At 41.5% G+C, this 22,978-nt stretch overlaps 1 protein-coding gene across 13 annotated transcripts in view; it reads right to left on the bottom strand.

Annotated features, from left to right (window-relative positions):
- Positions 1 to 22,978, bottom strand: part of CDKAL1 (CDKAL1 threonylcarbamoyladenosine tRNA methylthiotransferase) — a 736,106-nt gene that overhangs the window by 220,141 nt on the left and 492,987 nt on the right. The gene's annotated exons all lie outside the window — the stretch shown is intronic.

The following is a 22,978-nucleotide window of genomic DNA, read 5'->3' on the forward strand; positions in this document are numbered from 1 at the left end:
ACGAGAGGGGTGAAGAGATCGAAGTGTGAGCACAGTGAAAGGCACAAAGAGCCTCCCAGCCAGGCCGTGGAGTCGGCAGTGAGCTCAGGGAGAGAGACCAAGACCGGAGGGGCCGTGCCCCTTCCCGTCCCACGCACAAAAGGAGCAGAGTTTACTGGTAATGGTTTACAGCTAAGCCAGCTGACCCAAACTGGTGTCAAGTACAAGCGTGAGTCAAGCTCTCTTGACAACTTAAGTCAACAATTTGGGTGCAGTCAACCCGCCACTTAGCTGAGTTCATGCCACAATCTATTGTTTAGAATTAACTGAAACCGATCACATCTCTCAGGACTCTGGGCAGCAGCCAATCCATGAGAGTTTTGAAGATAATTTACCCCCTGCACTGCAAATAATGCTCAAAATTAACTCTATGGGTAGGCGTGAACCTGTAGAACAACTTGGGACAAACGTAATTTTTATTTATTTTTAACCAAACAGTGGAATCAGTTAAGAAATCTTTCACACTATCTGAAGATTAGAGAACTAACTCTGATTTTTAAATGCAACTTAATTTCATACCTCGGGTCCTGGGAGAGGAGGCCGTGCTGGTGGCCACTACCTCTCCACATCCTGGGAGCTTTGCTGAAATGTGTTGGTGGGTCAGCCTTTGGCTCAGCCGCCACTGCTGAGCTTCCTTCCCAAACAAGATCTGGAACATTGTCCCCTGAGAGTTTCTGACCTATTCTGTTGTTTCTTCTTTTGCTTTAAGTCATTAAATAGCCCAGCCAAACTCCAATTATACGTAAGAAAGGTACGTTCCCACACATTATCAACCAACAACACTTCGAAGACAATGAGTTCATGCGAAACTGACCACCCGCGACAAGGACTGTAAGATGTTCCAGGAAAACAGACATTTATCAGAGGAACAACTAAAGTGTCTGGAGGGTGGGCACTATTGGGTGTTAAATTAGTGTGTGGGGTGCTACGCTACATGAGGTAAAAAAAGAAAGGGGGAGAAATGGCAATGAAAACCCTGGTTATGAAAAATGTAATTTCAACTCTGACAACCCCAAATGACAGCATCATTCTTAGAGACATTTATGGGTATCAATTAATGTGTAATTATTACATATTTACGCTGCTTTTTCTAATCTTTGGGGTGAGTTCTGCCCACTAAACTATGCTTTCAACTTAGGGGCATTTTATAAAAAGGCTTCTAGAAAGAAAATAAAAATACAGTGAATGTGTTTTTCCTCCATATTTCTGTGTGCATTTGGGATTAAACGGGCTGTCTTCCACCTAATTTGCAACACATTTTTGTCTTTATCTTTGAGGTATCATGTATTGACCGTGTTCTGTGTTGTGGATGTTTTGTTATAAATATTGCTGTGATTACATAAGACAGTAGCAGCAATCGTTTAAGGAGTACTTACTGGGGACTGGACTAAGCCCATCTTAACATATAATTATCTCAAGTCTCAAAAAAAACCATAAAGAAAGGGTATAATCATTCTCATTTTACAGAAAAGCAAAGCAAGGCAAGAGAGGTGAAGTAACCTGGTCCACACATCATAAAGGTAGGATTGAATCTATCCATCTAACCTGTGTATCAGTTTATCTGGCCCTATGCCTGTGGTCTCAATTACTGGGCTAATCAAATTCTCTATCGTCAATATTTTGATTTTCATTACTCCCACACAAAAGTTCTTGCTTGGGAGAAAATCCTGACAGTACCCCACTTCAGTACCTCTGTAACTACATGGCTGGGTTCATTAGATAGTTACTTCGCTTTCTTTCTCTGGCTCTTCATTCCTACTTGATACTACCTATATCGGGCACAGTGGCACATACAAACATCTGTAATCCCAGCTACTTGGGAGGCTAAGACAAAAGGATCACCTAAGCCCAGGAGTTCAAGACAAGCCTAGGAAACATAGTGAGACCCTAACTCTTAATAAACAAAGGAAAAAGGCCAGGTGCAGTGGCTCATGCCTGTAATCCCAGCACTTTGGGAGGCTGAGGCAGGCAGAACACCGGAGGTCAGGAGTTTGAGACCAGCCTGACCAACATGGAGAAACCCCATCTCTACTAAAAATACAAAATTAGCTGGGCATGGTGGTGCATGCCTGTAATCCCAGCTACTCAGGAGGCTGGGGCAGGAGAATCACTTGAACCCAGGAGGCAGAGGCTGCGGTGAGCTGACATGGAACCACTGCACTCCAACCTGGGCAACAAGAGTGAAACTACGTTTCAAAAAAAAAAAAGAAAGAAAGAAAGAAAAAGAAGTACGGAAGTACATGATAGTACCTGTTAACTTGTGAACTCGAGTTCCTTTCTGTCAAAAACAGCTAAAGGTAGTTGAAGATATGGGGTCATTTCTAACATAACCAACATAAATTCTTGTCTAACACTGTGAGTGGACAAGCCTTTTATGGCAGCCAGGTGGTGTCATGGAAAACCAGACAGACCTTGCCATTACACACATGTGAAAGAGAGAAAAAAATAACTTCTCCAAGCAAAAGAAAATGAAGGATGACAGGCTGGGTGCAGTGGCTCAAGCCTGTAATCCCAGCACTTTAGGAGTCTGAGGCGGGTGGATCATGAGGTCAAGAGACTGAGACCATCCTGGCCAAAACGGTGAAACCTTGTCTATACTTAAAATACATATATAAAAAAATCAGCAGGGCGTGGTGGTACACGCCTGTCATCCCAGCTACTCGGGAGGCTGAGGCAGTAGAATCTCGAACCTGGGAGGTGGAGGTTGCAGTGAGCTGAGATTGTGCCATTGCACCACTCCGTCCTGGTAACAGAGTGAGACTTCATCTCAAAAAAAAAAGAAAGAAAAAATGAAGGAAGACAGACTACGACTTCTAAGTTGCATTCTAATTCCACATGCTCATAACCATATTAACTGGCAAAAACTATCTTATCCCTTAATTTTTACTTTCTTTTTTAAAGGAAAGAGTGAAAGAAAAAGGGACGGAGAAAAAGTTGTTTCTAACAGGGTTGACACCACAGCTTCTAGGATTTTTAAACAGCATCATTTAGAACACTGGCGTCAGAAAAGCAGTTTTAGTTTGGAGATAAAATATTTATTGGACAACAAAGAAACAAAAGAGACAGTGGCCACTGTCTCTTTTACCTTTTTATTTTTATATATTAAATAAAATAAAAATAAAAAGGTAAAAATTAAGCTGGAAGCAACTTCTAGGGTTCTTTCCTCAATGCTAGTTGAAAAAAGTAAACTAAATTGCCATATTGTTAGCATCTCCTAGTGGTCTGTGAGCATATGAAGCATTCTGAAGCATAAATTTAAATCAGTTATATTTTGCCTATTGCGGCATGGATGATGATTTCTATATATATCCAATTAATGAACAAAAAAAATTTGAGAATCACTGTAATGCATACCACACAAGACAGTGATCATTCACAAGAGCAGAACCACAGGCTACCGGTACCTCAGTGTGCACCCCTCAGGCTCTGGCAACGGTATTATTTAAATTTCATTTATGTAATCACAGACTAAACTACTAATATTTGTGTTGTAGAGCCTCAAGTCTATTTTGTAATGCAAGTCAAAATTCCTCTAGGAACTCTAGTTCTGTACACAACAGTATACAGAATAGCATACAGGATCTTAATTAAAAAAAGAAAGTGATACATTTGCAGTGCTGTAACTAATGGGGAACTGCAGAAATAATTTCTCTTAAAAACAAGACAGCAAGAAAGACAGAAAAGGAATAACTCAAGGCGAGGACAAAGTAAATCAGCTAGCAAGAAAAAACAAAAAACCTACCACCACCTAACAACGAATGAGGACCGGCCAGCCTGGTGGTTCACTCCTATAATCCCAGCATTTTGGGAGGCAGGCAGATCACTTGAGGTCAGGAGTTTGAGACCAGCCTGGCCAACATGGTGAAATCCCATCTCTACTAAAAATACAAAAATTAGCTGGGCGTGGTGGCGGGTGCCTCTAATACCAGCTATTTGGGAGGCTGAGGCAGGAGAACCGCTTGAAAGTGGGAAGTGGAGGTTGCAGTGAGAGGAGATCACGCCACTACACTCCAGTCTGGGAGACAGAGCAATACTCCGTCTCTAAATAAATATATAAATAACAAATGAGGAGCATGACAGATGACAAAGCAAAGGAGGTAACACAAGGTGGGCCACGTAGGTCCTCCTTTTCACCACAGGGAAAATAAACCTACTTTATAGGATACAATCTCATTTAAATAGCCCGTAAAGAAGTGGAGAGCAAAAAGAGTCACCGCCTCCCTTCCCACGGAAAAACACTACAGCAAGTCATACAAGTAATGACTGAAAACAAAAAATAATGTCCAGACTTGTATTATTCCCTTTTGGGCCAATAAAGGTCGGTTCTGATCGCAAAGAGTTAACGCTGTCAACAGTCCCAATGCCGTCATATTTGCAACAGGGTAGGCAATGCTTCAATTTTATATCTCCATGTAATTTCCGTTACTCAGGCAGAAGCTTATTCTAGTACTTAAAGGAATTCCATTTTAATAAGAATACTTTCCAGTACGGTGACATGAAATGAATAGATGTCGGCGAAAATGGCAACATACACACATTTGCCGAAAATCGGCTTCGGTGTTAGCGCTCTGTTTTAGGTAAATTAGCACCCAATTAGTTCATTTTCACAGGAGCTCCTGCGCAAAAAACAGAAATATGACCCGAACATACCAGAGTGGATCAAAGAAAGCCTGACTGCATACGTTTGACAAAGTTATTAAATTTATTTTCCCTGGCCTGATATTATTTCTGGAAAAATAACCTTGGACTCTATCTTTAGCTATTCAATAAGAAGGGCTATGAATCCACACCTCCGGCAAGAGGTGAATATTTCAGCAATTTGTTTTGAGGAAGGTGTAAATTCACACTGCCCTTTCTGCTGGTACACCAAACACCGCAGTGGTTCACCCCAGGGAGGCTGCACAGAGAATGCAGAGCCTTCTGTTTGACCCCTGCTGGCAATCCATTTGTGGCCTCGAGCATAGAGGGTGACAGCCTTGCACTTCTGTATTAGTTTCTGCAACACTTGATATTATTTTTATTCACAGAAATGTCAAACTCCTATTGGTAACATGACCTAAAAGTGTCGGAGACCTCAGCTTACACCCTTTAAGACATCTCAGAAACGGAGGAATTAAATTAAATTTTATATATTTTAATTTATAAGAAATTAAATTAAACCCAAGAAAGAAAAGTAGGAACAATTTTTGTTGCTAAACATGGGATACCAATGCTGTGTAAAGGTTGATCGTTTAAGAAATATAAAATAGCTTGGAAGAACAAGCCATTTTATAATAATAATAATGAAATCACTGTCATTTAGCGTAGGAGTCAGTGGTAAAGAATTAGACAAACCAGAGCTAGGAAGGCAATACACATTCCGAATCTGCTACCTAGCTCTGGAACCAGGCAACCTGGGTTCAAATTCTCCTGGGTTCAAAAAAATGCAGTTTTTTTGTCTCAAACTATATGGTGCATACACATGTGAAACTTCCAGTAGCCGGCTGTATGTACTGAACCAGACCCTAGAGATAGTCATCTTCTTCGCCCATTCCCCAAATTCTGCTACAATTAGGTGACGATGTGGTCATGAAGACTTAGAAGAGGCAGCTGTTCTGGGTGACAGGATGTTTGGTTCCCTTGACCTAGAACTAGTATTCGGCCCGAGCCAGCACAGCCTTTGCTGTACTTCCTGAGGGATTCTATTTCCTTCTCCTACAAGATTCTGAAGTCACCATATCCTATAAATGTAAGTTAGTCATTTATAATGCCACCAGAAGAAACCATTCAACAAAGATTTAATGAGTTTGTTCCAGGCACTGAAAATATACACACAAAAATAATCATGACGTTATATGGGGGAGTCTCCAGGAGAGGACACTGGCATACAATCAAACAGAGCAATGCGGTGTGTGCCATGATGGAGACTCGATAAGCCATAAGGAGATGATCTACGTAAAATACTTTGCATAATTCCTTGCAGGTAGAACACATCAGTGAGTGGCAATGGTATATATAACTGCTGCTGTTACTGTTCCTTTTACTGTAGGCAATGAGGAGCTATGAAAGAATTCTGATAAAGAAATACAAGGTTTCTATTTTAGAAAGAAAATTTCTGGCAACAAAGTGAAGGGTGGATTGGAAGGAGTGGGCCTAGGGTTATGAAGGAGATTGGGAGACAACACAATTCAAGAGAATGTCCCACCTGTACTTTCTCAAAGAGGGCAGTGATGGTGGGCACGACAAAGTTGGTTATGAGTCATTTAGAAGACACATTGAGGGGACCTGGTGCCAGAGTACATTGGGTGGGAGAAGGTAAGAAGAAAGTCCAGAAAACCTTTCTGATGTGGTTGGTTGGATGTGTGCCTGAGGAACACCAAAACTAAGTAAGATGGATAGATGGATGGATGGACGCACGGATGATGCACGGAAGATGGGGGAGGGAATGGCTGACTGAAATGAATTTATCCAAGGAGGAGGGGGTGGCCAACATAAGAAAGTAAAAACAAAGGATGAAAGACTGCCTGCCAGAGTCCACAATCAGGGATTTAACAAGAGCAGGTAACACAGAGTACACAGCAACCAGATTACAAAGGATCAAGGAGTGGATGGAAGGCAAGAGACAGCAAGTGGTGTGGGGAGGTCACTCTTCAGGGGGTGCGCAATGAGGAAGAGTGCAGTGCAACAGGTAAAAAGCGCCTGCTCTGGAACTAGGCAACCTGGGTTCAAATTTTTCTCTTCTACCTACTGTCTACATAACTTCAAGCTCTCTGTGCTTCACTTTCCTCATGTATAAAAGGTAGACATCAATGGGGTTCACTGGGATTGTTTGATAGAATTGTAATAATCAGATGGGTTCATATATATATATAAAATAGTGACTCATACATTTTAAGTGTTCAATATGTATTAGTAATTATATCATTATTCTTTGGAGGCAGTGAACATATTAATGTGGGGGATTATACTATAAAAGTTAAGATGAAACTTGATTTTTTTATAAGTAGAAAAACACCTCCAAAAACTGGATTATATCACAATTCTTTTTTTTTTTTTTTTTTTTTTGAGTCAGAATTTTGCTCTATCACCCAGGCTGAAGTTCAGTGACAAGATCTTAGCTCATGGCAGCTTCTGCCTCGTGGGTTCAAGTGATTCTCATCCCTCAGCCTCCTGAGTAGCTGGGATTACAGGTCCATGCCACCATGCCCAGCTAATTTTTGTATTTTTAATAGAGACAGTGTTTTGCCATGTTGGCCAGACCGGTCTTGAACTCCTGATCTCAAGTGATCCACTTGCTTTGGCCTCCCAAAGTGCTGGGGTTACAGGTATGAGGCACCACACCTGGCTATCATGATTCTTGAAAGCGCAAAGTTGGCCAGGCGCGGTGGCTCACGCCTGTAATCCCAACACTTTGGGAGGCCGAGGCGGGTGGATCACAAGGTCAAGAGATCGAGACCATCCTGGTCAACATGGTGAAACCCCGTCTCTACTAAAAATACAAAAACTTAGCTGGGCATGGTGGCGCACGCCTGTAATCCCAGCTACTCAGGAGGCTGAGGCAGGAGAATTGCCTGAACCCAGGAGGCGGAAGTTGTGATGAGCCGAGATCGCGCCATTGCACTCCAGCCTGGGTAACAAGAGTGAAACTCCGTCTCAAAAAAAAAAAAGAAAGCGCAAAGTCTTTAAAAGGGGGGAAAGAAAGAAACCCAATTAGCAGAATTATTAATAAGAGTCAAAACGAACTGGGCAATGACATTTTTTTTTTCAAGACAAAACTCAAAAAGAATAATGCATTTTTCCAATGTATAATTAAAAAGTTGAATCAGTGAATTAGGAGAAATTACAGGAAAAGGAATCACTGTTGAACAGTGAATTAAAATAGTATTTTCTACAAGAAAGTCAATGCTTGGTCTTATTCACATGGTCAGACCAAAAGCATTTTGCTTTAAATCATAATTGAGGGGAAAGAAATCGGTTTAGTTCTTTAAACGCTACTAACAAAAAAAACCCACTGATTTCATTGATCAGACTTGATGAAAGCAGGTCACATAAACAACCCAATACAAATTAGAGGAAACGCTGGGTTGAAAGCAAAGAAAATAGAAAAATTTGATTTTCTCCTCTCCATTTCTTTTGTTCTGACAAGAAATTATTCAGTAATTTCGGCCGCAGGCTAACGCCAGTGTCCTGGACACCTGCACTGGATGCCTGGAATTGTTAATGGAAGCAGTGGGAGAAAGGATACTCCCTGGACGGCAGAGAACCGCGAATGGGCCTCACCATGAGGCCGAGGCGATTGCTGTATACATAATAAGGAAATCTAGGACGTGAGAAAACTGAAACAACAGCAATTCCTGTTTGATATTACGACAAAACCTCTAGCACTTACATCTGTTTAAGTCTTGCATCAAAGGGAATTTTCTAATAGTCATTCAACATAGACAGCTGATAATCGGCCAAAATATTGTTTAACTTGTGAGATTAAATTAGGAGATATGCATTTTTTTAAAAAATGAAAACTTTGTCACCATATGAAAACAAAAACCAAATACTGAGTCATGTGCAAAATTCAGTATTGACACTCGAGAGAACATAATTAGATACTTAGAGATAGGATAAAAAATTCAGTTCTTTTTAGGGAAAGTTATTACCCTGCAACATGAGAACGTTTTAGAACTACCTATTGTGGTGGAGATTTTCGGTGGCTCCTCTGTATCCATTCTCTTCAACTCCCATATAAATGGATTTTGAGCTAGATACATGGATGTCTGCAAGAAATGCTTTATTTTCTAGTTTCCCTTGCAGTTAGGGACAGTTACGTTCTAATCAATGAGATGTAAGTGAAAGTGTCATGTACAATTTCCCAGACTGTAAATTTCAAGGCAGGGTGGGACACACTCTTCTTTAACTCTTTCTCCTTCTTCCTGGCTGGAATGCAGACGTGATGGTTAAACTTTCAGCAGTCATCATGGACCATGAGACAGAGGACAGCTGAGCAACAGGACAGAATCCTGCGTCACTGATGCTGTGGACCGTTCCACCGGCACAAGATCGCTACACCTTAAGTTTTGTTTTTTTTTTTTAAATGTGAGAAAGTCATATCTATCTATTTTGCCTGAGACTTTGTTTCGTGTTTTTGGTCATTGACTGCATAAACCGATCCAATCGAAGTGGGACACTATATGTATCAGAACCTAAAAGTGTGACATTTATTTGTCACACTTTGGGCAGCAATGACTCACTGCAGGCTGGAAAGCTAATTAATGTTATGTTAGCAAAATATATGGTCACACTGCCACTGCTGAACCTTGGAAGACAGTCCAAGTGTTGTTAACTTGGTCTACAGCTGTAGAAATGCTACAAAAGATCCGATTATTGAATATAGCTTGCTCCTTATTGCTCTTAGTAACAAGGAACTCAGACTAGGTCTAGCTGGTTGCAAGCTGAGAAAGACAGCAGCTTTGCTGAAATGATAAATTTCTTGAGGTGACAGATACCTCATTTACTCTGTGATTATTATGCCCTGTATGCCTTTATCAAAGTGTCTCATGCACCCATAAATAGATACATTTGCTATGTACCCATGCAAACTTGCTTAAAAGTAAAAAATTTTAAAAGAGAAATAAGATGGACTTATACCTCAAAAAAAAAAAAAAGGAAAAGAGAAGAAAAGAAAAAAGGAAGGAAGGAAGGAAAAAAGGAAGGAAGGAAAGAAGGAAGGAAGGAAGAGCTTTGCTAAGAAAACCACTCTTCTTGTGAATCAGAGTTAAATTTGACTGAGGGTTCTGTCATTTTGATGTTTGTAGGTCTGAAAACGCCAAGTAAAACAATTACACGCATTGGGTACAGTATCATAGCCACCTCAGAAGATTGGTGCCCCATCATACGTTAGCTGAGTTTCTTGGCAGAGACGGGATTCAGAGTGCTTCAGATGACTTCAAGGGAGTCATCAGTAAGTTCACAGTAGGGAAGAGGGACAGAGGCCAGTAAATAAAAGATAGTCTTTATTTGAAAACTCTGCCCAGTTAAGACCTTTGGCTATAGTTGTTCATGAAACTGACCAGAAACAGACTAGCAGGCTACTAAGTTTGTGATGGACTTGAATGGCCAAAAACGCAGGATGTAGTACACCCCTAAAGCAATTGCCAGGGCTCAAGCTGGTACCAGAAGGCAGTATTAGAAACCACTCAGCAGAGCATTCACCTTAATACCACCTCAAATATGGGCACAGAAGACAGGAGCAACAGAGGACAAAGGACTAAGGGGTATCCCTCACAGGAAAACCAGCGGCCACCAGATGGGGTACTAAAGACTGTCCTTCAGTGCTCGTGCAGAAAGACTCCAGGATTTCCACCAAGCAAGATTTAACAATTCCGACTGAAAATCCATGGGTTTCTTATTCTCCCATTTTTCAAATGGTTTTACATATTTTCTTATTTCTATTCTATTTGATATTGGGAATGTTAGGATGCTTTTTAGCTTATATCCAGCAGAGCCCATGGGAAGCCACACCTGGACTTCCTGAAAAGGACAGAGCACCACCCAGAGATCATGTACTTATAAGAGGACAGGGTAACTAGACAGGACTGGGGCTCTCTCTCTCTTAGACTGAGTAAGTTCTGATGTAGCAAGAAGAGTAGATAAATGTCGTGACAAAGACTGCTAATTGCTCCCCACTATTTCATCTCCCCTTCTTTCCAAGAGACTCTTTAGTTTTTAAAGGGGGACAAAAAAAGTCAAACTAAACACTAAATTTTCTTAGCCTCTCTTGCAGGTAAGTGTGGTCACATGTCTAAGTTCTGACAATTTGACATCATCGAAAGTGGCGTGTATGACTATCGGAAAGTATTAAAAGCGAAGAAACACACACTCGTGTTTGCCCCTTGCCTTCCTACTGTCTGGATAGCAGATGTGATGGCTGGAGATAAGGTAGCCATCTTGGACCATGAGATGAAAGGTCAATCCTACACCTCTGACATGCTGGAGCCTTACAGAGTTCCACCATCTAGCTCTAGACTTCATTTACATGGCTGAGAAATAAACTTTTCTTTTTTATGCTACATTTTTTTCTGTTGCTTACAGATAAATCAAATTACAACTTTTATATACATAAATATATGTGCATGCAAACGTGTGCATGTGTGTATGTAACCTAGTTAAAGCTTTTCTCTACACTGGTAGATTTAATTATATCACAGATAAAATGAAACTTATAAAGTATAATTGTGTAAAGAAAGGGGATTCACTTTCATGAAAGACCTGTACATTCACTATTTCTTTCTCATCCATAAAAAGCCTATAATAAACATTTATGTTCCTCCCATACCAGATTTAACACTGGGGTTTTACCATACTTACCAGACATTCATGCTTATAAACATCTATATAATATTAACCATAACGTAAGAATACCAGTCCCTAAAAGACATTTATCAAGTTTCACTGATCTCTTAATATTCTATACCTAACAAGTATCTGACACACAGTGTATAACCAATAAATACTAGTAGAATAAATGCAAAATTTAGTCTCTTTTTAAATTAATGTTAATTCACAGGAACATTTTGATCTTATTTCCAGAATTTAAATTGGTCAGATCTAATAATCTGAGATTCCGCCTTTAAAAAAAAATTATGGGTTACATCACCCAGTCTTCTTTTTCTCATCATTTTCTGCTGACTTAATTAGGGCACCTTTTAGATATTACTGCAAATTCAGTAGAACATTCAAAAGTATACATATTGTACATTCTCTCTTGATTTCTTCCTGGTTTTCAGTAAGGGTATAAGGTCCTACAGAGTGGACCATTCACATAATGGGGACTCAGTGAATGGGAGAATGATGATAGGGATGGGTACATGGAGGCAACACTGACCCATCCTAGACTCTTTCTCCCTGTGCCTGCAGCAAGTGACGAAATGGATCTGTGGTGAGGAATACAGGGTGCCTATGGGCAGGAGTTTAAGCCGGAGACTGAATATACTTGGCTCTAGGAAAGAAGCATAAGTAGGAAGAAGACATGAGGACCTAAAGTTTTTGAAATGTAGGTTAGAATGGGTAATAGCTTCGTAACATGTAACAACCACTGGCAGAACAAATATTTTAAAACATATACATAACTTCTTTAAGAAACTCTGCAGTTTTACTATTAAAGATGATTTTACAGAAAAAACACTCATTACTTTTATTGTAGTTTTTCTCCTCATGGTCACATTCAAACATAGCTTCATTTTCTAAAATTTTTACATAAAAACTGATATGTAATCTTAGGCACATTTATGGAAGGTGTATGTGATATTTTGATATATGCACACAAAGTGTTAACGATCAAATTAGAGTATCCAGGATATCTATTCCTAAAGTTGTCATTTCCTGTGTTGCAAACATTTGGAATCTTCTAGCTATTTGAAACTATACAATAAACTGTCGTTAATTACTGTCACCCTGCTGTGCTCCCAAACACTGGAGCCTCTTCCTTATACCTGGCTATAGAGACTGGTTTGCACCCGTAACCAGTCTCTCTTCATCACCACCTGGCTCCCTTTCCAGTCTTGGGGAAGCATCACTCTATGTTCTATCTCCATGAGATCGACCTTTTAAGCTCCCGCATATGAGTGAGAACACGCAGTACTTGTCTTTCTGTGCCTGGCTTATTTCAGTTAACATAATGACCTTTGGTTCTATCCATGTCGCTGCCAGTGACAAAATTTCACTCTTTTTTATGGTTGAATAGTATTCTGGTGTGTGCTATGTCTTTATCCATTCACCTGATGATGGACATTTAGGCTGATTCCTTATCTTGGCTGTTGTGAATAGTGCTGCGATAAACGTGGGGGAACAGGTAACTCTTTGATACTGATTTCCTTTCCTTTGGATAACCAGCTAGTAATGGGACTGCTGGAGTGTATAGTACTTCTGTTTTTACAAACATAGCTTCTTCATCAATCCCTTTACCCAGTGACTGGATGGAGAGAGAAAGTAAAAAGGAGGAGATATTGACTACAGAATGTTGTATTAAATGTCCAGGAGATGACACGTATAATATAACACTTTCTACTTAATAGCGTAGTACAATTTTAACGGGAAAATCATCATCCCTATTGTTTCCAAAAACTAGCCTATTTGGAAATTATAACAGCAATGAATAAAAAGGTTTGGAGATCCACAAACTAGAGCTTGAATCTGAACTCTGGCAATTATTAGCTCTGCGACTTCAGGCAAATTATTTAACTTCCATGTGCCTGAATTTCCTCACCCTAAAATGGGGATACAATATTTTGTATGTAATATGTGCCACTGTGAGAATTAAATGAGTTAATCCATGTAAACCACACCTCTTTCAACATATTATAGGCTCAATAAATATTGCCTAATAATTGTTGTTAGCTATTAGCCAGCAGGGGTCCACAGAACACAGAATCTCTAAGAAGGCAAAGTATCGTGTTCCATTAAAGGGAATGTATCACTTTTTCTGCAAAGAGCAGAGGATTTTCTTGTTTATGAAAAAAGAACTTTAATTAAAACAGAACAAGAAATACTGCTCTAAGCCTTACTCTTATTAGTTCCAGAGTTAAGTTCCGTTCATTCAACAAACACGTATTATCCCTGCTTCTTACTTGAGACACTTCCTGCCAGGTATACGGTGCAGAGGTGTGTGGGTGTCAACGAGGACAAAAGGGGCACTGTGTTAGGAACCGAGGATGTGGCAGAGCACTGTGTTAGGAACCGGGGATGCGGCGGAGAACTGTGTTAGGAACCGGGGATGCCGCGGAGCACTGTGTTAGGAACCGGGGATGCGGCGGAGCACTGTGTTTGTTAGGAACCGAGGATGCGGCGGAGCACTGTGTTTGTTAGAGGAACCGGGGACCCGGCACAGCACTCTGTTTGTTAGGAACCGAGGATGTGGCGGAGCACTGTGTTAGGAAACGAGGATGCAGTGGAGCACTGTGTTAGGAACCGGGGATGCGGCGGAGAACTGTGTTAGGAACCGAGGATGCAGTGGAGCACTGTGTTAGGAACCGGGGATGCGGCGGAGAACTGTGTTAGGAACCGGGGATGCGGCGGAGAACTGTGTTAGGAACCGGGGATGCGGCGGAGAACTGTGTTAGGAACCGGGGATGCGGCGGAGAACTGTGTTAGGAACCGGGGATGCGGCGGAGAACTGTGTTAGGAACCGGGGATGCGGCGGAGAACTGTGTTAGGAACCGGGGATGCGGCGGAGAACTGTGTTAGGAACCGGGGATGCCGCGGAGAACTGTGTTAGGAACCGGGGATGCCGCGGAGAACTGTGTTAGGAACCGGGGATGCCGCGGAGAACTGTGTTAGGAACCGGGGATGCGGCAGAGAACTGTGTTAGGAACCGGGGATGCCGCGGAGCACTGTGTTAGGAACCGGGGATGCGGCGGAGCACTGTGTTAGGAACCGGGGATGCGGCGGAGCACTGTGTTTGTTAGGAACCGAGGATGCGGCGGAGCACTGTGTTTGTTAGAGGAACCGGGGACCCGGCACAGCACTCTGTTTGTTAGGAACCGAGGATGTGGCGGAGCACTGTGTTAGGAAACGAGGATGCAGTGGAGCACTGTGTTAGGAACTGGGGATGCGGCGGAGAACTGTGTTAGGAACCGAGGATGCAGTGGAGCACTGTGTTAGGAACCGGGGATGCGGCGGAGAACTGTGTTAGGAACCGGGGATGCGGCGGAGAACTGTGTTAGGAACCGGGGATGCGGCGGAGAACTGTGTTAGGAACCGGGGATGCGGCGGAGAACTGTGTTAGGAACCGGGGATGCCGCGGAGAACTGTGTTAGGAACCGGGGATGCCGCGGAGAACTGTGTTAGGAACCGGGGATGCCGCGGAGAACTGTGTTAGGAACCGGGGATGCGGCGGAGCACTGTGTTAGGAACCGGGGATGCGGCGGAGCACTGTGTTAGGAACCGGGGATGCGGCGGAGCACCGTGTTTGTTAGAGGAACCGGGGACGCGGCACAGCACCGTGTTTGTTGGAGGAACCGGGGACGCGGCACAGCACCTTGTTTATTGGAGGAACCGGGGACGCGGCACAGCACCGTGTTTGTTAGGAACTGGGGACGCGGCACAGCACCGTGTTGGAGGAACCGGGGACGCGGCGGAGCACCGTGTTTGTTGGAGGAACCGGGGACGCGGCACAGCACCTTGTTTGTTGGAGGAACCGGGGACGCGGCACAGCACCGTGTTTATTAGGAACCGGGGACGCGGCACAGCACCGTGTTTGTTAGAGGAACCGGGGACGCGGCACAGCACCGTGTTTGTTGGAGGAACCGGGGACGCGGCGGAGCACCGTGTTTGTTGGAGGAACCGGGGACGCGGCACAGCACCGTGTTTGTTGGAGGAACCGGGGACGCGGCACAGCACCGTGTTTGTTAGAGGAACCGGGGACGCGGCACAGCACCGTGTTTGTTGGAGGAACCGGGGACGCGGCGGAGCACCGTGTTTGTTGGAGGAACCCGGGATGCGGCGGAGCACCGTGTTTGTTAGAGGAACCGGGGACGCGGCACAGCACCGTGTTTGTTGGAGGAACCGGGGACGCGGCACAGCACCGTGTTTGTTAGGAACTGAGGATGTAGCAGCCAAAAAGGACCGTGAAGATTTCTGACTTTAGACATTCGTACATCTCAGTAGCTTTTGAATACTCATGGTATTTGAAAAAGAAAGTAATCTAATAATATCTTTTTTTTCATATTCTCCAGAGCCCCCAGCCCAGTGCTTGCTTTTAAGAGGCAACTCTCAATAACATTTGGCCCTTATTCCTTTCCTTGTCCTAGAACTGTATTGTCTCTTGGCTTTGGTGGTATTATTTCCTCCTGGGTCTCCATCTCCATGGGCCCGACTCTGCCTTTTTACCTGCCACGGAATCCTTTTCCCTTTCCCATTATTACTGAAATACCGGTGTTCTTTAGACTTCTGTTCTTACTCTTCCATTTTCCCTTCTGGATGATCTCACTACACATAACTTCATCTACTACTCAAATGCTGATTACTCCCAGTCATTTAGATCTAGACCCTCATCTTCCGTCTTGACTCCTGACCCATATTTTCTACAGCCTAAGGGTGGTTCTTGCCTAGATTTTCCAGACCGTCACTAAAATTCAGCATGTCTAACATCAAAACTCAACTTTCCTACCCAAACTCCTCCTCCTTCTCATTTCCCTATCTGGGTCAACTACGTCATTTTCTACCAAGTCGTACTTAAGATACCAAAGAGCTACTTTTAACACCCATGCATGCTTCCTCATCTTCTCCTCTAAGTGTACAGTGTAAATTTCTTCTCCTCAATTGAATCCATCTTATTGTGTCCGATGCTAGAGGAAAATGCCTTAGATCAGACCAACATTACAACACTATGGATATGAGGACTGGCTGGTTAATCACCTGGTCTGGATTCTCATCAAGGTTCTGTCACCAACTGCATGACCTTGGGGAACTTTGGGCCTTGAGGATTACACAACCTAAGACATACAATGATTTAACAGTAGTGCCTGGCACAAAAGTAAACAACCAAAAATATTAATAATTGTTTTATTAGGATTATCATCCATCTTAAGTATTGCTGGTATTCTTACCATTGCATTTATTACTAGTCTGAGCTCATAATCGATAAAAACATATATCATTTAATTAATGTACGCTATTGAAACCGGTAAAAAGAACACAGTAGAAACTGAGGGTATAGTTCCAGTATCTGTTAATTCACTGTGGCCTTTTCTTCTTTTTTTTTTTTTTTTTTTTTTGAGACAGGGTCTTGCTCTGTTGCCCAGGCTGATTGCAGTGGTGTGATATTGGCTCATGGCAGCCTCTGCCTCCCGGGCTCAACTGACCCTCCTACCTCAGTCCAGGTAGCTGGGACTACAGGCAAGTGCCGCCACGCTTGGCTAACTGTTTGTATGTTTTGTAGAGATGGGGTTTTGCTATGTTGTCCAGGCTATTCTCGAAATCCTGGACTGACATGATCTACCTGCGTCAGGCTCTCAAAGTGCTGGGATCACAGGTGTGAGCCACCATGCCTGGCCTCAACAAAATCTCTTTTAAACCATTCTAAAACCTGACATTTACTTTATAAAATGCAAATTAGAAATGCCCTACCTACTTGGCTCAGTTTTTGTAACATAGTGAGTTGATACATAAGCTCTGTGGAATATGAAAGCATTCTGTCAAAAAAAAAGGAAAATGCTATTATTGTACTACTTTGTGCATATAATTTGCCCTTGTTTAGGATATACCACTGAGACAGGAGAGATGCATAAGAGATTAAGGGAAGAGGACTCCTGAAAGGAATGACACAGTCACATTATAAAGGAAGGACACAAAGTAAATGAAGTTTAGGAAAAATAAGATTCCTTTCTTGACCAGGCTACAAGGAAATGGAAAGCAAGTCAACATAAAATATAGTTGCCTTCAAGCCAGTGAATCAAATCTGCGGTAGCCCCAAATTATACGGTATTTAGCACAGCATGTCCTAATCTAGTTGGCATATAATCTTCTAAATACAACAATGCACTGGAGAAGAAAAAAAGTAAATACGTTTTTCTACCAAATAACGGATCAGGTACATATATATTCATTTGAAAAGGTCTAAAAGTAGCAGTGGAGAAAAGGGAAAAGAACTTCATTACCTCAGAAAGAAATTTGGCAAGAGATGAAACGAGTGAACAAGACCTTAGGGGCACCCAAAATAACCAGTTAGCTAAAGATATCAGAAAGGATGACACAAAGCCAGAAAACCGTTTCGGGGAAGTGTTTTGCCTAAAGTATTTTGGAGGTGGTTACTCAGTGAACAGAAACACATCTGGGAATGCATCTGGAAGAAAATATGATTATCTAATCCTTGCTGAATCATTCTTTTTTTTTTTTTTCCTGCATTTCTTTTCCTCTCTTCTGACAAATATTCTGCTTATGTATCCAGGCCACTAGGACTAAAACCAGTGAATAAGGCAGAACAAAATACTAATTTACTATAACATAGCTTTTCTCAGATTGTGTTCCAATAAGCACACATGGATGAGCAGGACTAATGACAGGAAAGAAAAGTTCCCCAGGATGTTAATAGTTTAGCGTCATTTTTGCAGACAGACTGGAAAAGTAGGTCATAGGATACGCTGGGTGATATAAGTTAGCTCAGTGACTCACTAAAAGACATCATCCTGCCCAAGTAATACTGCCTTTATGCCCTTGTGCCCCTTCCACTGAATGAGTGTACAGTGGAGAGATCAGAGGATGAAACTTCCTCTGGATCTGCTGCTTCCCCTCTAGTCTGTTCTCTCCTCGCCCCGCAAAAGATTCCCCTTTGCCTGTGAGTGCGCATTGCTTAGTTGTGGCACTTCACTGGGCAGTCTCTGGGTATAGTGAACTTAGGAGAATAATATAAATATCACAGTACTAAAATGGTTAATATTCTATAGGCAACAAGGGAAATTAACCCTGAAGTACACAGTACATAAAGAATTAATGACAAGTTATAAAATGAACGATATGAGGGGATTAAAAATCGACACAGAGACTCCACAGTAAGATGCAACATAGATCCATGCAACTTGAAGGTAAAAACAGAACTGTTTATTCATTCATTCCAAACGGATTTACCAAGTGAGAAAGATAGGGATGTTAACTGGTAAAGATCTAGTTACCAAAAAGCTCCTGGAGTTCTAGCAACATAATTCGTCTAGACAGTTAGGTCTTTTAATATATAAACTGTTTCATTTCTTAAATATCTACCCATAGGATATTCTTACATGGTTCTTTCACATTTTAATGTGTGAACTTGAGGACTTAGAGATTCTTTTACTTAGCATTAAAACATATGCTTAAGAACTCTGCATATTGTCATTTTTTGAATATATGTTAATGCATGGCTTATGGTGGAGAGTGACTATAAATTCACTGCTGCTCAAATGATGGAGGCCCATTTAAAGTCCATAACATAACACAAAACCATTGAATTGGGAAGTAACTCTCTCAAAATAACATGAAAAAAAATGAATCATTCATGTTTTATACTTCTAAAAAAATCTCAGCAATAAGTTAAAAAAGATAACAGATATCAGTTATATGACAATGAATGATAGTTAAAATATATATATAAACAAACATAGATTTTTTTTTTTTTTGAAAGACAGAATCTCACTCTGTCACACAGGCTGAAGTACAATGATCATAGCTCATTGTAACCTCAAACTTCCAGGTTCAGGTGATCCTCCTGCCTCAGCCTCCCTAGTAGTTGAGAATACAAGTGCATACTAGTATGCTCAGCTAATTTTTTTATTTTTATTGTTTTGTAAAGATAGGGTCTCACAGACTGGTATAGAACTCTCGGCCTCAAGTGATCGTCCTACCTGAGCCTCCCAAAGTGTTGGAATTACAAATGTGAGCCACTGCACACAGCCAAACACAGATTATTTCTAAAACCAGAATTGCACCACTTGATTTGTTTTATATAGTTTCTTCCCCTAGGCCTACAAATCCCATTATATATTTCAAAAAATCATCTTACCCATTTAGATAAAAATAGCAAATTACTCAGTTAATGTTAAATTGGATTAATAAATCTGAACAGAATAATTTAAGTCATCTGATTGTCCGTGGCCAGCTGTTTTAAATTAGTATATTAATTCATTTAGACACTCTTCTTTGCAAAGGTTGCATGATTTAGTAAATTCCCTTATGCCTCAACATGTGCCAGCACTGCTAGGTTATCTTGTATCCAGCTGCTGTTGTGATGATGGCTGCCAACTTTCAAACAACTGCAGAGAATAATGAAGCAGCTTAGTCGGCTCAGATGTAAACTTACACTGCTCCCAGCTAAAACATGGCCATTTTCAACAGTAAAGAAAATTAATTAAAAGGATTTCACCTCCACTGTTTGAGAATCACGGCTCCACCAGTATCACAGAATTAGCAGCTTCAGGTAAACTCCCAGAGTTTGGATTTCAATCTTAAATGCTGTAAGTTGTCTTAAAAAATAGATTTTTTTTTTTTAAGAAAACAGATCAGGAAATGCCTTGCACACAACTTATAACCTAACGTTTGAGAAGCCTCACACTGCTGGAGACTTTTATTTAATAAAGGCATATTACAAAAAAGGCTTCAAAGACTTTAGGGGAAATAAAAGATGTAAAGGAAACAGGGCGCCATTTAGGAAGGATTTAAAACTCAACAGAAAAAGCCCCTCAACGAAACATAACCCTTGAAGTCAGGAGCACTTCATGAATGAGTGTCAGGCACAAATCAGCCAAGAGTGAAAGTATAGTACTGAATTTTAAGAAAGGCCGGAAAAGACAATTTTGTGCTGGATCAGTTATCCAGACCAGCGGGTGGGAAGAAGGCCCTGAATCTTTGCTGTTGACAGAATAAGCACTAATCTATTTGGCATAAAGCAGTACCAGTGTTTATAGGGGAAAGGAGGTCAAATATAAGAACTACTTAAAATATTTCATTTCTTCCTTTTTTTTTTTTGGAGTCTCACTCTGTTGACCAGGCTGGAGAGCAGTGGCACGATCTCAGCTCACTGTAAATTCTGCCTCCTGAGTTCAAGTGATTCTCCCACCTCAGCTTCCCGAAGAGCTGGGATTACAGGCTCACACCACCATGCCCAGCTAATTTTGTATGTATTTTTTCTTAGCAGAGATGAGGGTTCACCGTCTTGGCCAGGCTGTTCTTGAACTCCTAACCTCAGGTGATCTACCCACCTCAGTCTCCCAAAGTGCGGGATTACAGGTGTGAGCCACTGTGCCTTGCCTAAAATATTTCATTTATTTCTAAAAGACCATAGTAGTTGGAAATTACTTACTAGGTAGATGGACTTCCCTAAGAGGACTGGAAAACCCTTTTTCACTAAAGGGCAAAGATAATTATACCGTCCTCATGTGAGTAAGGCTGTACTATTCTTCATAAGTAATGGACTAGACAAAATACATAATTTTATGGTTCTGATGAACTTTCTAAAACTATGCAAGGATCACTTTTTAATTTAATTAATTAATTAATTAATCAATTTTTTTCAGACAGAGTCTTGAACTGTTGCCAAGGCTGGAGTGCAGTGGCATGATCTCAGCTCACTGCAGCTGCCTCCCTGGTTCAAGTGATTCTCCTGCCTCAGCCTCCAGAGTAGCTGGGATTACAGGCATGCGCCACCATGCTCAGCTAATTTGTTTTATTTTTAGTAGAGATGGGGTTTCACCATGTAGGCCAGGCTGGTATCGAACTCCTGACCTCGTGATTTGCCTGCCTCGGCCTCCCAAAGTGCTGGGATTACAGGAATGAGCCACCGTGCCCAGCCTATTTTATTTTTCCAGATAAGGTCTCACTCTGTCAGCCAGACTGGAGTGTAGTGGCATAATCTTGGCTCACTACAATCTCTACCTCCCAGGCTCAATCGATTCTCCCACCTCAGCCCCCCAAGTCGTTGGGACCACAGATGCAAACCAACATCCCTGGCTAATTTTTTTGTATTTTGGTAAAGATGGGGTTTTGCCATGTTGCCCAGGCTGGTCTTGAACTCCTGAGCTCAGGAGATCCACCCGCTTCAGTCTCCCAATGTACTGGGATTACAGGCATGAGCCACCGCACTAGGCCTAGGATCACTTTATTAGCAGTGATAATCTGATTTCTTTTTCTTAAAAAATAGGTTACCTGAAGTTTTCTCAGCCATCTGCTATACATACACAGGTATACCATACTGGCTGCCCACTACAGTTTCCTGATATATCTAACTTACAATTTAAATGTGAAATTATATGCCAGGGTTGCCTCTGCCCTTACTGCAGATACACAATACAGAGTTAATTTGAAAACCTCTCCAAGCTGCTAACTGACTAGACTCACACTCTGCAATCCAAGTGATTCATGGCACTTGAAACTGAAATTATGGTTGGGTGGGTGTGGGATGGAGTGTCTTCTCAGCCATCTCCTGCATCTTCTCCAGGTATGCCTATTATTTTTATTGCCAGAAATACTAGAGATCCCTGGGAAACACAGTGGGTTCTAGGATCCTCCAGTTGGTTGAATACTTCTAGAAAACCTAAATGGATACCTCATGATAACTCAGAATCCAAAGAAAGGACTGACTCAAAGAAATCCAAGAGACTAATTCTAATCCCTGACATAATCATCTTTTTACCTCTGTACAGCTCATGGAGTCTGTTGGAACTGTTCAAGATGGAACGGATTTAACACATGTTCAGAACAACGTAACTTGCTGTGAAACTGTTGCCTGGTTTAGTAGCCACAGTGATTCCTCCAACAGCCGAGTCAGCCCTCAACCAAATCCAGATGAAAGGGACGTGCTGATTCCTTACCCCGTTTTAATCACCTCAATGCAACAAATTATCTGGAAAGTGTGCTAGTCTATTCAGCACACAGGATGCATGTCTACACTTGGGAAAATATCGTGTAACAAGTATGAAGTTTTTATTTGCTACTGCTGTAATAAGCAAACAAGGCAGAAATTTCACAGGTACAACAACTGACTTGAAATTTTGAAAATATGCCATTTACCAGTGCCAGCGTGCCCAAAAGAACTCTCTTATATGAGACAAATTTGCCTGTAATAACAGAATAAAGGCAAGAAAGGGCTATAGGCCAACAACAGACATTTAACATACAAATCTGTATTCTATAGCCTTACACGGTTCTGTGGAAAATTTGAAAGTATTAAAGAGGGTAGAGATCTGTTTTCCATTTTCCACTCTGAAGGCTGCAATAGTTAATAAATACACCTTCTATTCACTGATTTGAATATCTGGACAATTAGCTGTGATTGTTTGAATGTACACTATGTAGCTTTACTCCCGGTGGTTACGATCAAGAATGCTAGAGGTGAAAAACAGTTAGAAAGATATACAGAGCAAAGGTATGGAAGAATGAAAAAAAAAGAAAGAGGTTTTAAAACGATCGTATGCAGTTAGGATAAATGACTAACTAAAGGTGGAAAAAT

Source organism: Callithrix jacchus, chromosome 4 (genome assembly GCF_049354715.1).
Source record: "Callithrix jacchus isolate 240 chromosome 4, calJac240_pri, whole genome shotgun sequence".
NCBI lineage: Eukaryota > Metazoa > Chordata > Mammalia > Primates > Cebidae > Callithrix > Callithrix jacchus.